Source organism: Rhododendron vialii, chromosome 10a (assembly GCF_030253575.1).
Source record: "Rhododendron vialii isolate Sample 1 chromosome 10a, ASM3025357v1".
Classification (NCBI taxonomy): Eukaryota; Viridiplantae; Streptophyta; class Magnoliopsida; order Ericales; family Ericaceae; genus Rhododendron; species Rhododendron vialii.
In genome coordinates, this window is record NC_080566.1 from 24,353,408 (window position 1) to 24,366,760 (window position 13,353).

At 36.0% G+C, this 13,353-nt stretch overlaps 2 long non-coding RNA genes across 2 annotated transcripts; both read left to right on the forward strand.

The window, feature by feature from the left end:
• The first annotated feature begins 6,560 nt into the window (after positions 1 to 6,560).
• On the forward strand, positions 6,561 to 7,716 carry LOC131303388 (uncharacterized). Its single transcript, XR_009192007.1, has 2 exons — positions 6,561 to 6,926; positions 6,970 to 7,716. It is a non-coding gene; the product is annotated as an uncharacterized LOC131303388 (long non-coding RNA).
• Positions 7,717 to 10,111: 2,395 nt separating this feature from the next.
• Positions 10,112 to 12,548, forward strand: LOC131303389 (uncharacterized). Its single transcript, XR_009192008.1, has 2 exons — positions 10,112 to 10,444; positions 12,303 to 12,548. It is a non-coding gene; the product is annotated as an uncharacterized LOC131303389 (long non-coding RNA).
• The last annotated feature ends 805 nt before the right edge of the window (positions 12,549 to 13,353 follow it).

Genomic DNA, 13,353 nt, shown 5'->3' on the forward strand with positions numbered 1-13,353 from the left:
TTGCTCTGGGTACTACAATTTTGTACCGAAGTTGTACTACATGCTTAGGTGGAAGGGAGGGGGCCCACTTCAAAAATTTCAAAAGAGAAGCAAAACAAAGCCTGGAAAAATTAAGAGAAAAGAAAAAGGGAACCCAAAATCCAAACCCTCAACAGGAAACCCAACTTTACTCCATTGATGACACCGAACTCCATTAAAGTTGACCTTCCCAATCTCTCTCCCGAAACTTCTGTACCCAGTCACTTTCTCTCTCATGATGGAGAGATGGCTGTCGAATCAAGCCAACCCACCGGAGAAACTTGTGTTGTAACTCTCGATAATCTTCAAGGCGAGTTAGCTCTCTCATTATTCTTCAAGGATGTCGAATCTGGTTTAACTCTCCCATTAATCTTCAAGGCTATCGAATCAAGCCAACCCGCCGGAGAAACGTGTCTAGGAACTCCCGATGATCTTCAAGGTGAGTTCGATTTCACCTTTTCTAGCAGTTTTTTTTTTGGGGATCGATTTTGCTGCAAAACGAAACCCTAATTTGTGCTTTCAATTTTTCCCTTCTTTGAGCTCGATTTTTTTCGCAGTTCTGTAGGTTTCTTTTGTATGTGAATCAATTTTTTTCACTGTTAAACTTGCAAACCTCTTCTAGTTACTCTTTCGAATATCTCTGTAATTCAGGCTAGGTTCGACTTTCCTCTTTCTCTGCCCTAGTTTTTTTTTTTTTTTAAAAAAACAAATCTTATACTAGGGCTTAAATTTGGAGGATTAATTGGGTCTTGCTCTGTTTTTCCCAAATTATTTACTTCCCCTGTACTCATAGGTTTCTTATGTGATTGTTGGACTAGAATCTTTTAGAAAATTCACTGTGCACAGATAATTTTTTTGGATTTTTTGGAAAGGCAATAGAGGATTGTATCCATTCTATTTTCATAGCTTAATGCTATTTTCAATTGAGATACAAGCCCTCTGATTATCCACAAGAATATGATGGTGCTTGCCTTCAGATGAGATTATCTTACAGTCCTTGTGCACGCTTTTTTCTCTTTCTTGTTCTATGGACCGATTGTAACCTTGTCGGTGCCCTCGGATTTCCTAGAAACCTTATTTACAAGATCATTTACATTTTTTATGCGCCTTCTTTCACTATGCTAATGACCAATTTCTTAGAAATTTTCCCTATTTGCTGGCATTGAACCCTTGTAACATGATGGGAATTTGCAGGCTTACGATGATGGCAAGACTACCATGTGATTACATGAAAGAAAAGCTAGTATTAAAGAGTTCTACGATCAGTGGACTATGCAGTTGCAGCAGCTTCCCAAGATTAATTTTTGCAACTTCTCCGGCACTTTTAGGAATGTTGTTTTTTTTGCTTTATTGTAAGGTTGTGAGCGTAGTATAGGTTGGCCAGTTTTGGCTTGTTTTTTTTTTCGTTGTTTCCTTCGGCTAGCTCTCAAGGTTATACTCTTGGCCAAGTTTTGTTATGATGAATAAAATACCAATACCAGGCTATTAGTCTACCACGGAAAACAAGCAACAAAATATTCCCAGTACACATTTCTCTCTTGCAACATTCACAATACACATTTCTCTCTTCTTTTTTTGGTTTGAGTACTGAAGCCAATTGGGGTTTTTATTGCTGTATTGACTGAGATGGTAGACGTTGGGCTAGGACCAAAAAATAGGGGAGACTCTGTCGAAATTTTTCCAAAATGCATTAGATTTTTTTGTTGGCATCAAAGAACTTCATAGATCAATAAGAGTCATTACAGCCCAATGTATAGAAATACCAGAAATGACAATATTATATGGACAGTTTTTAAGGACACAAAACATAGGACACGATATGGACAGCATTGAAGAACACAAAAAAGCGCAACCGCTACAAATCTGCAGGGCATCCCATTGAATGATGTCCCACATATTAAAGACTCCGAGCATAGCAAAATAGATGCAATAAACACCAAATGTAGCACTCGATAGTTTCAAAAACCTAAACCACCCATGGCGAAAACCTGAAACACCAAGGTACAAGGGTTAGAGAATCAATAAAATTACAGTAAATATAGCATTGGGAGTTAACTAAGATCATTTGAATAGAATATTTATTATGCTTAGCTAAATATAAGGGAAATACCAAGTCTTATACCTCAGTTTTCCAAATTAAATGGAGTCTCATTAAGGTCATAGCTCCACATACCAATATGCGATCCACTTGACATCTGCAAAAGAAAACCAAATGTCACATATATATCAAATGTTAGTGTGAAAAATCAATTCTCAATATCAAATGTTATGCTTAATTAAATATTCAGATACGGTATTCCTTAGTCACTAGTTTATTATGTAGAAATACAAATGTGATTGTGCTAGTTAGAGCCATAATTAAGCCACTAGGATGAGCAGGAGGATAGCCAAAAAAGGGCATTGGCCCAGACTCTTTTTACCGATCTCAATAATACACTGAACGAATAAATAAACAATTCATTATAGACAATGCAACTACAGATATCAATGATCTATTTTCCTCTTTATTCAATTCCTTTCTTAGCCTCTGTCTCATTAAAGAAGACAAGCATGGGACCATATTCTCTTTATACTGCCAAAAGACAAAAAAAAAAAAGCCTTTAATAGTCAACAACACATATACAAAACACATTAACGATATGAACAAGACCACATTAAAGAGTTAATTTCATCCTTATAATATTTTTGCTGTTTCACAAAAAGAAGAAGTTAATTTCAACCACTAACCTCAAATCGGTGGTCCCTGGAAATGGTGTTGGAGACGGAGAGAATAGGGGGGTAGAAGTTAAAAGAGAGGGTGTGGAAGACAGAAGTGGGTTTTCAGGATAGAGATTGGGAAGGTTCTTGGTCAACGTTAATGGAGTTAATGGAGTTTGGTGTCGTCAATGGAGTAAAGTTGGGTTTCCTATTGGGGGTTTGGATTTTGAGTTTCCTTTTCTTTTCTCTTAATTTTCCCGGGCTTTGTTTTGCTTCTCTTTTGAATTTTTGAAGTGGGCCCCCTTCCACCAAGTATGTAGTACACTTTCGGTACAAAATTGTAGTACCCATAGCAAAATTCACCTTTAAGTATATAAGGTTATCTATTCCCTATAAGGTTTGAAATGCATGATAGTTAACAACTTATGAAAGTATGAGCATGTTGGAATAATCGACTTTTACTCTAATAAACATATGTTGTTTTGAACTTCCCACAAAGGAGGAAAGAATGGTTTTTTCAAAAAATAAGACTTTATCGTTTGATAGAAGAATTCGTATTTTGATCTTAGGATGATTATGAGCTTGTATTATGAATTGTTTGTATTACTTACCTTGTTGTAAAGCATAAGTGATTTTCACTCCAAAGGCGTTCGTACATGTGGCATTATGCTTTAAGTGGTGATTTGAGCATGATTAGTAATATAGAGTTAGATGATCTTACTATTTTAGTTTCAAGATTACAATGAATGACTTATGATTATATATGTGAAAAGTCCTACCGCGGAGTCGTTGCATGAAAATGAGACACAAAAATCGAGAAAGTAGAAACATGACACCTAGGGTGTGGTTAATGGAATGATGTGATTTGCAAAAGAGAAATGTTTTGAAAACTGCAATGTGGTAGGACTTGGTAGCCCATTGTGAGGAGCGCGTGTGTAAAGTATTTCAAAAAAAACCAATGGGAACTCGGAGCGGCGGAACCATTGTGGTATACTCGGGACCCCGGAGCGGCGGAACCGAGGGATGAATTGTGGTTTGGTTATCCGTGGAGAGGAGCCAACACAATTGATTTAATGATTTTCAAAAACCCACATGGGAACCCAGAGCGGTGGAACCATTGTGAGGATACTCGGGAACCCGGAGCGGCGGAACCGAGGGTTTTGAATTGTGGATTGGTTATCCGTGGAGAGAAGCCAATGCCAAATTCAATGTTTTTGTGTGCCAATGGGAATCCGGTGTGGTAGAACCATTGTGAGGATACTTGGGAGACCAAAACGGCTGAACCGAGGTTGGGTGTGTTAAAAACGGATTTTGAAAATGTTGATTTGGCAAATGAAAGGTGAAAATAATGACCCGGTCTACGAAATGTTGCGTAGGAGAAACTCAGGAAATCAAGGACACCTACGTTAGTTTGGATAATGAATGAGGATGTGTTATTGTTAATTGTTTTGTCGAATGTGTATGAACTATGCAGAAATCATTGAATTTATGATCGAATGTTTGTAAGTTAAGGGTTAGAGGGTATGAGATATTCTAATGAGCTTTTGTAGCTCACGGTGTTACCTTTGGTGACCCTGACATATTATATTGGTGGCGACGCCGGTATAATGTGTCAGATCTTATAGACAAACAGGGTGAGATCTACACTTTGGAAGCTTTTGGGGCCGATGAGCTTGCCAGGATGGAGGAACAAGCAGAGCAGTAGATAGAAACCCTAGTTCCCCCTTGTTTTGTTGAATAAAAGTACTTTTGTTAAGTTTATGATGTAATATTGAGCTAGACTCTATTTAGTTTTTCAATGAAATTGTCTATTTAACGTACCCAAAATTCGGGGCGTTACAGTTTAGATGGGCCTTATGCATTTTCAAGACTCATACTTTGGTAATGAATGATTTTATTGTTAATAGTTTCAGTTCAAGCATGATATGCCATGTCCACCAGTCATCTGTGTATTATTACAGACTTGTGTTTCCTGTTGGAATGTGTAGCTTAGATTATTTTTACTAACTTTTGGTGGAATATGATCGGCAACTTTGCACTATCTCTGATTAGCTTATTTGCTTCCATTCAATGAAATTCAAGTGGAATGATTGGAAACACTGGATTATCTTGACAACTTGCAGAATAGGGAGCGATTTATTGAACAAGGGGATGCAATAGCTTTCGGATCAAAAGTAAGCTTAGGAAAGCAATGTGCTTTCCCTATGTTTGTGCAAATGGTTTACTGTCTTAAGATATCTTATCAATGCTATGCAGGTGAGCAAAAATATACCTCAGGATACCTAATAAAATTGCGAATGAGGAACAACATTCTCTTTCCATTGCTGAAATGGAAGGTACATTGATCACTCGGAAGGTACCTTAGATCCAAACACGTATGTATGAGTGATGTGGTCGAGGTGTGGCCGATTGATGTGCCCGTAACATTATTATTTTTAAGTAGAAAACCGAGGCTCATCTTCTCATGGTTGTTTGATAAAACGTCCAAGGGAGATGTTTAGTAAAATCAATTGTAGTTGTGTACGCATAAAGCATGTCGTGGAATGAGGCTTTGGTGTTCCATGTAAATTTTAGGAGATTGTCTATTGAGTTTAATGAGTTTAGTTTTGATCGTTTGTGTGTGAAGAATTGTAAATTGTTTCTTATACATTGATGATTAGTTTAGATTTCAGGAAAGATAAGTTATTATGTTGTGAATTTTGGGTGCATCGCACATGCGAGCACACAAAAATCTCGTGCATATGATGTGTTGATGGATGTGCTCAGAACGTTGAGAAAAAGTCGAAGATTTTGGATTTGAGTGTCGAATGGTGTTCGGAAAGTATAATAGTGTTTGATTATTATTATTATTATTATTATTATTATTATTATTATTATCTTCATTCACATGCACCCAAATTTCCCCTTCCGGTGCATCCTATAAAATTCGATCGATATGCACCCACTATAAACTATCTTAATTTAGAATACCAATTGGTGGTAGATAAACTAAGCAATTGGCAAAACGTGATCTATAGAGACCCGTGTGTAATTTTAAAATTTTTTTTTATTGATGTTGGTATGTGGAATTATAATTAGATAATTTTGTACGCAATGAATTTTATTTTATATATGTAGATGTATGTTTGGTTGTGTGGGCCCGAGTCCGTGGGCCATAGGACGAGAGTGTTGGGGGACCCGCGGTGGGTAACTTTTATGAGTAGTTACTATTTATTTTTATAGCTCATGGGGTATTAGTGTAGCTACATATTAAATTCTAGGACTTGAGCAAGTGCTTAAGGTTGTCGAGGGGGTGTAGTGTAATAACTACACTTAAAAATCGAAAAATAGGATCAGAGGACCCGATTCCTCATTTCTTCTTTTTCCTTTTCCTGCGTCTCTTCTCTCTGTTTTTCTCTCTCTCTCTCTCTCTCTCTAACCCTCATGCCTCAACTCCATAATCGGAAGCCAAGGTTCGAGAATTTCGCAACAAGGCAACAAGAAAACGTGATCTACAGACAAAGGGCTGCGCATCTATCCGAACAAAATTTCAATCGGTCAAATTTCAGGATTTCAATATTTTGGGGCTTTTCGTCTTCGAGGTAGGATATACACTAAATGTTTACATATGGATGTATATATGTCTTGATGTACCCTTATTTTGAGATTTTGGTAGAGTACTCATAGTCTAAACCTTGCCCTAGTTTGACGTGGTTGATTGTATTTGCTATACATGATTTTGGTTAGAAATTTGTATGGTTATTCATGATTATGATAGGGAGTATACGTTTTTAGGCATTCTTGATCTTTAAATGTTTGGAGTTTCCATTCAAAGTGAAAATTATGAAATTTAAGTGATACTTGAACATGAGACATGAACCGTATATAATTTTGTACCCCATATGTTTGGAAAAAAATTAGTTATTATTAGGCAGTCCACGTGTTCAATGAAATGCAAGTAGGGAATTTATGTCCTATACCAAGTAAAAGTAGGCTTGTGTAAATAATTTCTCGATATGTGACTTTGGATACTTGTTGAATATTTGTACATAGTTAATGTTCTTTTCGGAGACTAGATTGAGTATTCTGTATTGGTTTACTTTGATGAATTTGGGCGATTGATTCAAGGAATTTCCATTGGCTTTAGTTGATTTGGGCTTTAAGGCCAAGTATTTGAGATATTTTGAATGCGATAGTTTTGGGATTTTGAGTTGGGTCACCGGGAAACTCGGGTCAATTGTGACGCCGTCAGTGAAAATCCATAAACTTACTCAGGTCAATTGTGACGCCGTCAGTGAAAGTCCGTAAACCTACTGGGTCAATTGTGACGCCGTCGGTGAAAGTCCGTAAACCTACGCGGGGTAGGTTGCTTCGTCCTTCGGGTTAGTAGCCCGTAAAGTGCATGTGCTGGAGACGTCTAGCACGGTTGGTTGGTGATTGCATCGGTGAGCAACTCATATAATATTATGTCTCGGTGTTGAGTAAATTTGATATTCGATTTGGTTGGCTATTCCATTATGAGTTTTGTTATTTTCCGTATCGACTTTTATGGGTAATTTCCTTTATTTGGGACTTGATTTGAGTTCGTGGTTTAATAGCATTCTTTTGAGTATTTGAAGGGAAGGGAAAATTGAAAACACTTAATATAATGCATAGATTATTTTGTTGTGTTAGTTTGACTTTGAATTGAGATTTTATAGCTTCATTGTAAATGTTGAAGGAGAAGAAAGCATGAAAGACTTTTCAATACTTATATATAAAAAGAGTATATTTTGTGTATCAAGCTTTGCATGTTCATATCTTTTCATTTAGCGTATTTCCTGCTCGAGCTGTGGCTCATGTTGTTGCAACCCAAATTTTTCAGGTTTAGAGATGGATCCGAAGGCTTAAGAATCATGGATATGTTCTCGTTCATTTTTTTTTATTTGAGAACTTAATCGGATACTTGTACACATTTGTTTGTAAAGAGGCATGAGGCATGTAAACTTCGATTTATTTTGGGAATGTAAAATTGTAGATTGAGAGAATGGGGTCTGGATGTGTATGAAAAGTAGTATATTTTGGAGTTTATTTGTAATAAAAGGCGGGTCGTGACATGATCAATTTGCGTGGTAAGGCTAGTTTAAGCATATAGTCGTTTTCCCCTTATTTCATGGTAAGTATTGTCAACCACGTGATAAGTGTTATCAACGAATATTAGTCCATCGTAAAAAATTTAGCTTTTGTGGTACCTCTAGCTAGCCTTATGCTGTGGTAAGTAAGCATTATTTTGAGTACTACTATTTGCACCAACGATTTCCTTAGGGAAACCGTACCGACGGCCACGCGTGGCCGTCTCCGATCACCGGACGGCTGATCCGAGTCGTCCAAAAATTTAAAAAAAAAAAAAACCAAGGGAGCCTACGCGGGAATCAATGGTATCCGATGTGTGTAGGGTCCTTGATCTGAACACTCTTTTTTCGTGTATATATGTATACCCCTCGGGTTTTTTTTTTTAAATTTTTGGACGGCTCGGATCGGCGGCCCGGTGGCCGTCGGTAATCTTTTCCACATTATTTTATAGTAAGTATAACATTAATGACAGGTAGGTATACATTTATGTATCATCATTAATGTCATAGTACCTACCACATTAAATTTTATTTGGATCTACTTGTATTACTTTTATGATAAATTAAATAAAAGCATTTATATTAATAAAAAAATTACTTTTAAAAAGGATCAAATAAATGAGATATTTCAATTTACTGGTTCATTAGTGGTTACTCCTACATTGGCCAAGTGATCAATGTTAACCACAAAAATTGTTATTCCTTTATTTGCCAAGTGATTTATGTCAGCCATTTTTGAAATTTTCTAGTTATGTAATTTGAAAGATTGAAATAGATAAGTCCGTGATTAAGCAATTAAACAAATTAATCAGCCTACTTTAGCCAATTGTATTAATCTTCACTAATCACTATCAATGAATTTGTAACTACCACATCTGCCAAATATGATTTTAATTGATTCAAATCGTCTGATCAATTGGTTGAACATATAACCAGATCAATCAATTACAAATGAATCAATCCTCGTTGATTGACCGCTGCCAAGTATATTAGTATCAACACTATTAGTTGTTAGATTTACAAATTATATCATATTGATCACTATAAACTATATTAATGAAATTGAATAGCCTAATTTCATTAAATACTACCATAAATTCAATTGAGAATTCTACAAAATTATTCAATAGCTATTAAGCAAAAATATACTTATTGTTCAATTTTGTTGTAACAATCAACTTATAGCATTATTTTATAATATATATTAACTAAATTTGTAAGCTATCATAATATTAAATGCATATCTTTTTTTTTTCTTCATAATATTTAAAAGTAAGTTACTTAAATACATCTATAATAAATGGTTATTTAAAAATAAATAAAATAAATACATTTATAATGTTATTTGGAAATTATGGAAAATATTTATCAAATTTTTTGTTTTTAGATAATTATTCTAATTATATCTTCATAACAAATTAAATTTTAAACTAGATTTATAATCAAACACTATTTTTTAGGTTTTTCACACCTAATTCTTAGCAAAAAGGCAAAATATGTGGTGTATATAGTTTAAAGCGGTGTGAATATATAAATCCCCAAAATCTTTAAATTTTTCCTAAAAAATTAGTCTAAGAGCCACTATAACATGTTTTTAACCCACTAGGTCCACTGATCAAGTTTCTAACTCACTAAGTCCACTAATATGTATTTTGTAAGGCATAAAGTCCACTACATTTAAAAAATGAAATAGTGTCTGACAGATTTACCCTTCCATTCAAATTCCATCCGTTTAGCCCATTATACCTTATACGTTTGAAATCACGCAAAATTCTCCGGAAATAACAGTTACATTGAATCGGTTTCGTATCTAACGTTATTGTGCTTATATAACGTTATATAACATTGTATATTCTGCTTTGTAGAGTTACATCTTGATCTCAACTGCTTTGTTGATTTTTTTTTGAGTTTCGCTGCATAAAAACTCTCATATAACATTATATTTTCACTTTATTGAGTTGGTCCGCGCAGCGGCCTCAATGACTTACTTCTAGTAACAATAATACACACAAAAAAACGTAATACATGTGACAAAAAATAAACATATAACCTTATAACGCTATACATGAGATTTTGTCCTTTCTAGCTCTAAAAAAAGAAAAAGAGGAGATCTTGTAACTTCTTTCCATTATATTTTCACTTTATTGAATAGGTCCGCGCAGCGACCTCAATGACTTGCTTCTAGTAACAATAATTATAGAGATCCGTATTTTTTAGGCCATTTTTTTTCCTTTTGTTAACTTACGGCCCGTCGAGATAGACGGTACGGATATTCGGTGTGACATTTTCGTGGGAGGATATAAGGGTAATTGTGTAAGGGGTGCACGTGTGAGTGTGTGGTGTGAGAAGCGGGGGATTGCTCCCCACTTCTATAATTCTCCCAGGAGAATCATTTCTCCCTTTTTTTTTTCTCTCTCACTCTCTCGGCAGTCTCTCTCTCCTCCTCTCCTCCGAAAAACTCCCTCCTCTCTTCTCTCTTCGATTTCATCTACCTAGGGGGTGATTCCGGACAAGGCCTGAGAATTAAAGTTGCTATATGAAGCATTGGCTTTCCGAATATCCAAGAAAAATCACGATCGGACCACGTGCGAGCTCGGTTGACTTAGTCAAAGGTTCGGGTTTTGCTCAAAACCCATGAGGTAGGGACTTTTTACTCTCGTTATGCGTTTATACGGTGTTTATGTACTTAGATCGTGCCTTGTTTCGTGGTTTGAGATTGTTTCTTCCTTTTCCAAGAATCTGCAGAACAGGGTCTTCGTTTTTGCAGTTTTATGCCTTCTTAAGCTCGGAATTAAATTTTGGTTCCCTCGTATGAAATAGAGTAGACTTAGAGCCCGTTCTAATGCCACTGGAATCACTCGAAACCGTTAGAGAATTGAATTTATGGTGATATTTAGAATACTGGTCTGCAATCTGTCTCGTTTTCTGGGTTTCAGCCCACTTCGAACTGCCATAACTTCCTCGTCCGATGTCCGTTTTATGCAAACTTTATATCGGTTCGAAGATCTTGAAGTCAGCTTTCATTTGCCACTAGAATCATCTTAAAACTCTTAGTACACAAAAAGTTATGATCGATTGAGTGGAGGTATGTCAATCTGTCAGACAGATTCGTGTAGCCTCGGTAAACCCCTGTTTAACCACCCTTGGAGTGCAGATTTGACTAGGGTTCCTTTGCGTCTTTCAAAGTTCATTCAATCGCGCAACTATTGGGACTAGAATCACTCAAAAATATTAAGAACTCGATTTATAGTGATTTTTAGAAGATTGAACTGAAATCTGGAAATTTGGGCAGCGTACAAGGCTGCGTTTTTTTCATCGTTTGTTATAGCTAAATGACGCTATTGGTGAAAACCGCGCAACTATTGTGGGTTTTAAAGATTGGTAAGTTGGTGATCTCTTGGCAAAAGAATCATTGAAAAGTATTGAATGTGGAAATTTTAATGAATTGTCGAACACTGACTTCTCTCTGGGACAGTTTTGGTCCGTTGATTCTCGTTCGTTTGTTTTGACTCCCAATCACTTCTAACACCTTTTAAACATTGTTAAACCATCCCTAAGCTTGATTACTCGAGTTCCTATGAGTTAATGATCATTCAAATTCCTTCGATACCCATTAAGCGTAATCTTAGTGTTGTCGTAAATGGAATATGTGATGTAAGGTTGTTTATGAGTACCGAAGGCGAAGTGAGACGTTGAGGGAAGTATAGTTGGTAGACATGAGCTTTTCTAGTGATCCGAGTGGTAGCATAGTAATGCGTGTCCGCATGATTCACTTATCCTTCAAACTCTTTTGGTGTTCGTTCCACGAGATCAAAGTAATCAATATTTGTAAGCAGTATGTTGTAGAGTCGCTATGGAGTCGGTACGATAATGTGCTGGACTAAGAGGGAAAGGCGTGTACTGATTTGTCAGTCGATGTTCTGTCATGATTGATCGTTTGGAATACTTTAAAATGTGATTGTCGATGCGTGTTTGACCTATAAATCAGTTTGATTGACGTGCCTTATTGTGTCATGAGATTAGAGAAGTGTTTGTTGAATGAGTTGTATGATTGTAATTGAGAATTTGAATGAGGAAGTGACTGCAACGCAAGGGGTGGAAATGCAGACTGCAACGCAAGGGGTGGTAATGCAGAGACCCAAATAATGAGTGATGTTGACTGCAACGCAAGGGGTGGAAATGCAGACTGCAACGCAAGGGGAGGAAATGCGGAGTGGTTGAGATTATGAAAAGTGTCGAAATGGTTGCGAACCTATTGTGAGTACGTTTGATTGATGTGATTTTAATAATATTTCTACATGACATGTGAACGGTTAGGAATACTTACAAGTTGTTTGGAACTCTTTGGCCGTAGTCTGTCTTCCGTTGTGATAAACTCGTGTTTCTCATGTTCACTTATCGAATTCTTTCACTCTTTGTGCATACTTCATCGCATTTTCACATAGTTGAGTATAGATTTCTCTACTGGGCTAGTGTAGCTCAACCTATCATTTTCAGGTACACTACATGGACACAGTCTTGGAGGTTGTGAAGTGCATGCAGACATCACAGGCTAAAGTTATTTTTTGAAGAACTTGTCTTTCCTTTGTAAATCAAACTGTATTGTACTATTTTCTCTAATTTGGAATACTGTATCAGTTGACAAAATTGTGAGATTTAGAAACTGTATGTTGTAATTTGGGGTACCGTATGTACTATTGTGAGGATTTGTATTTAAAATGGTATTGTTATTTATGTTAAAAATCGAGGCCGTGACAATAATACACACAAAAAAACGTTATACATGAGATTTTGCCATTTCTAACTCTAAAAAAATAAAAAGAGGAGATCTCGTAATTTCTTTCCCTTCGCCGCCGTTGCCTTCTTCACAGTCGACTTCACAGGTAACTTAATACTCTTCACCCCTTGAACAACTGCACAAATAACAGCCTTTAACAAAATTAGTATATTACCAACATTGATATAACCATATATACTATCAATCGAATCCCTAACTTAATTCAAATATAGCCGTATATGTTACCATAACCGTATATAATAGTAGACAACCCTATATGAATTGGTCCGTGCAGCGGCCTAACAGACCTAAACATATAACCATATATGTTACCTAACAGCAGCTAAAAAAAAGTATAAAAAACATTCCCAAAGCCAGCAAAAAAACAGTTTCAGTGCAATTGGACTACTATTACTAAAATAGAAAGACATTAATAAAGCACCTAACTCCACTTTAAACGACTCCAGTCATTCCATGGTTATATAATTCCACCACATCTATCAAAATAATAAAGTATGTTGAAGGTAGGACATATAACCCTATATATATAAAATAATAAAGCATTATCAAACTTGGACATATAACACTACAAAAGAATAAAAAGCATGTTCAAACTTGAACATACATATGCATAAATATACAACCATAACCATATAGAACCATATATATAACCATATATGTTACCATAACCATATATAACCACAGACAACCCTATATGAATTGGTCCGTGTAGCGGTGGACCTAAACATATAATCATATATGTTACCTAAC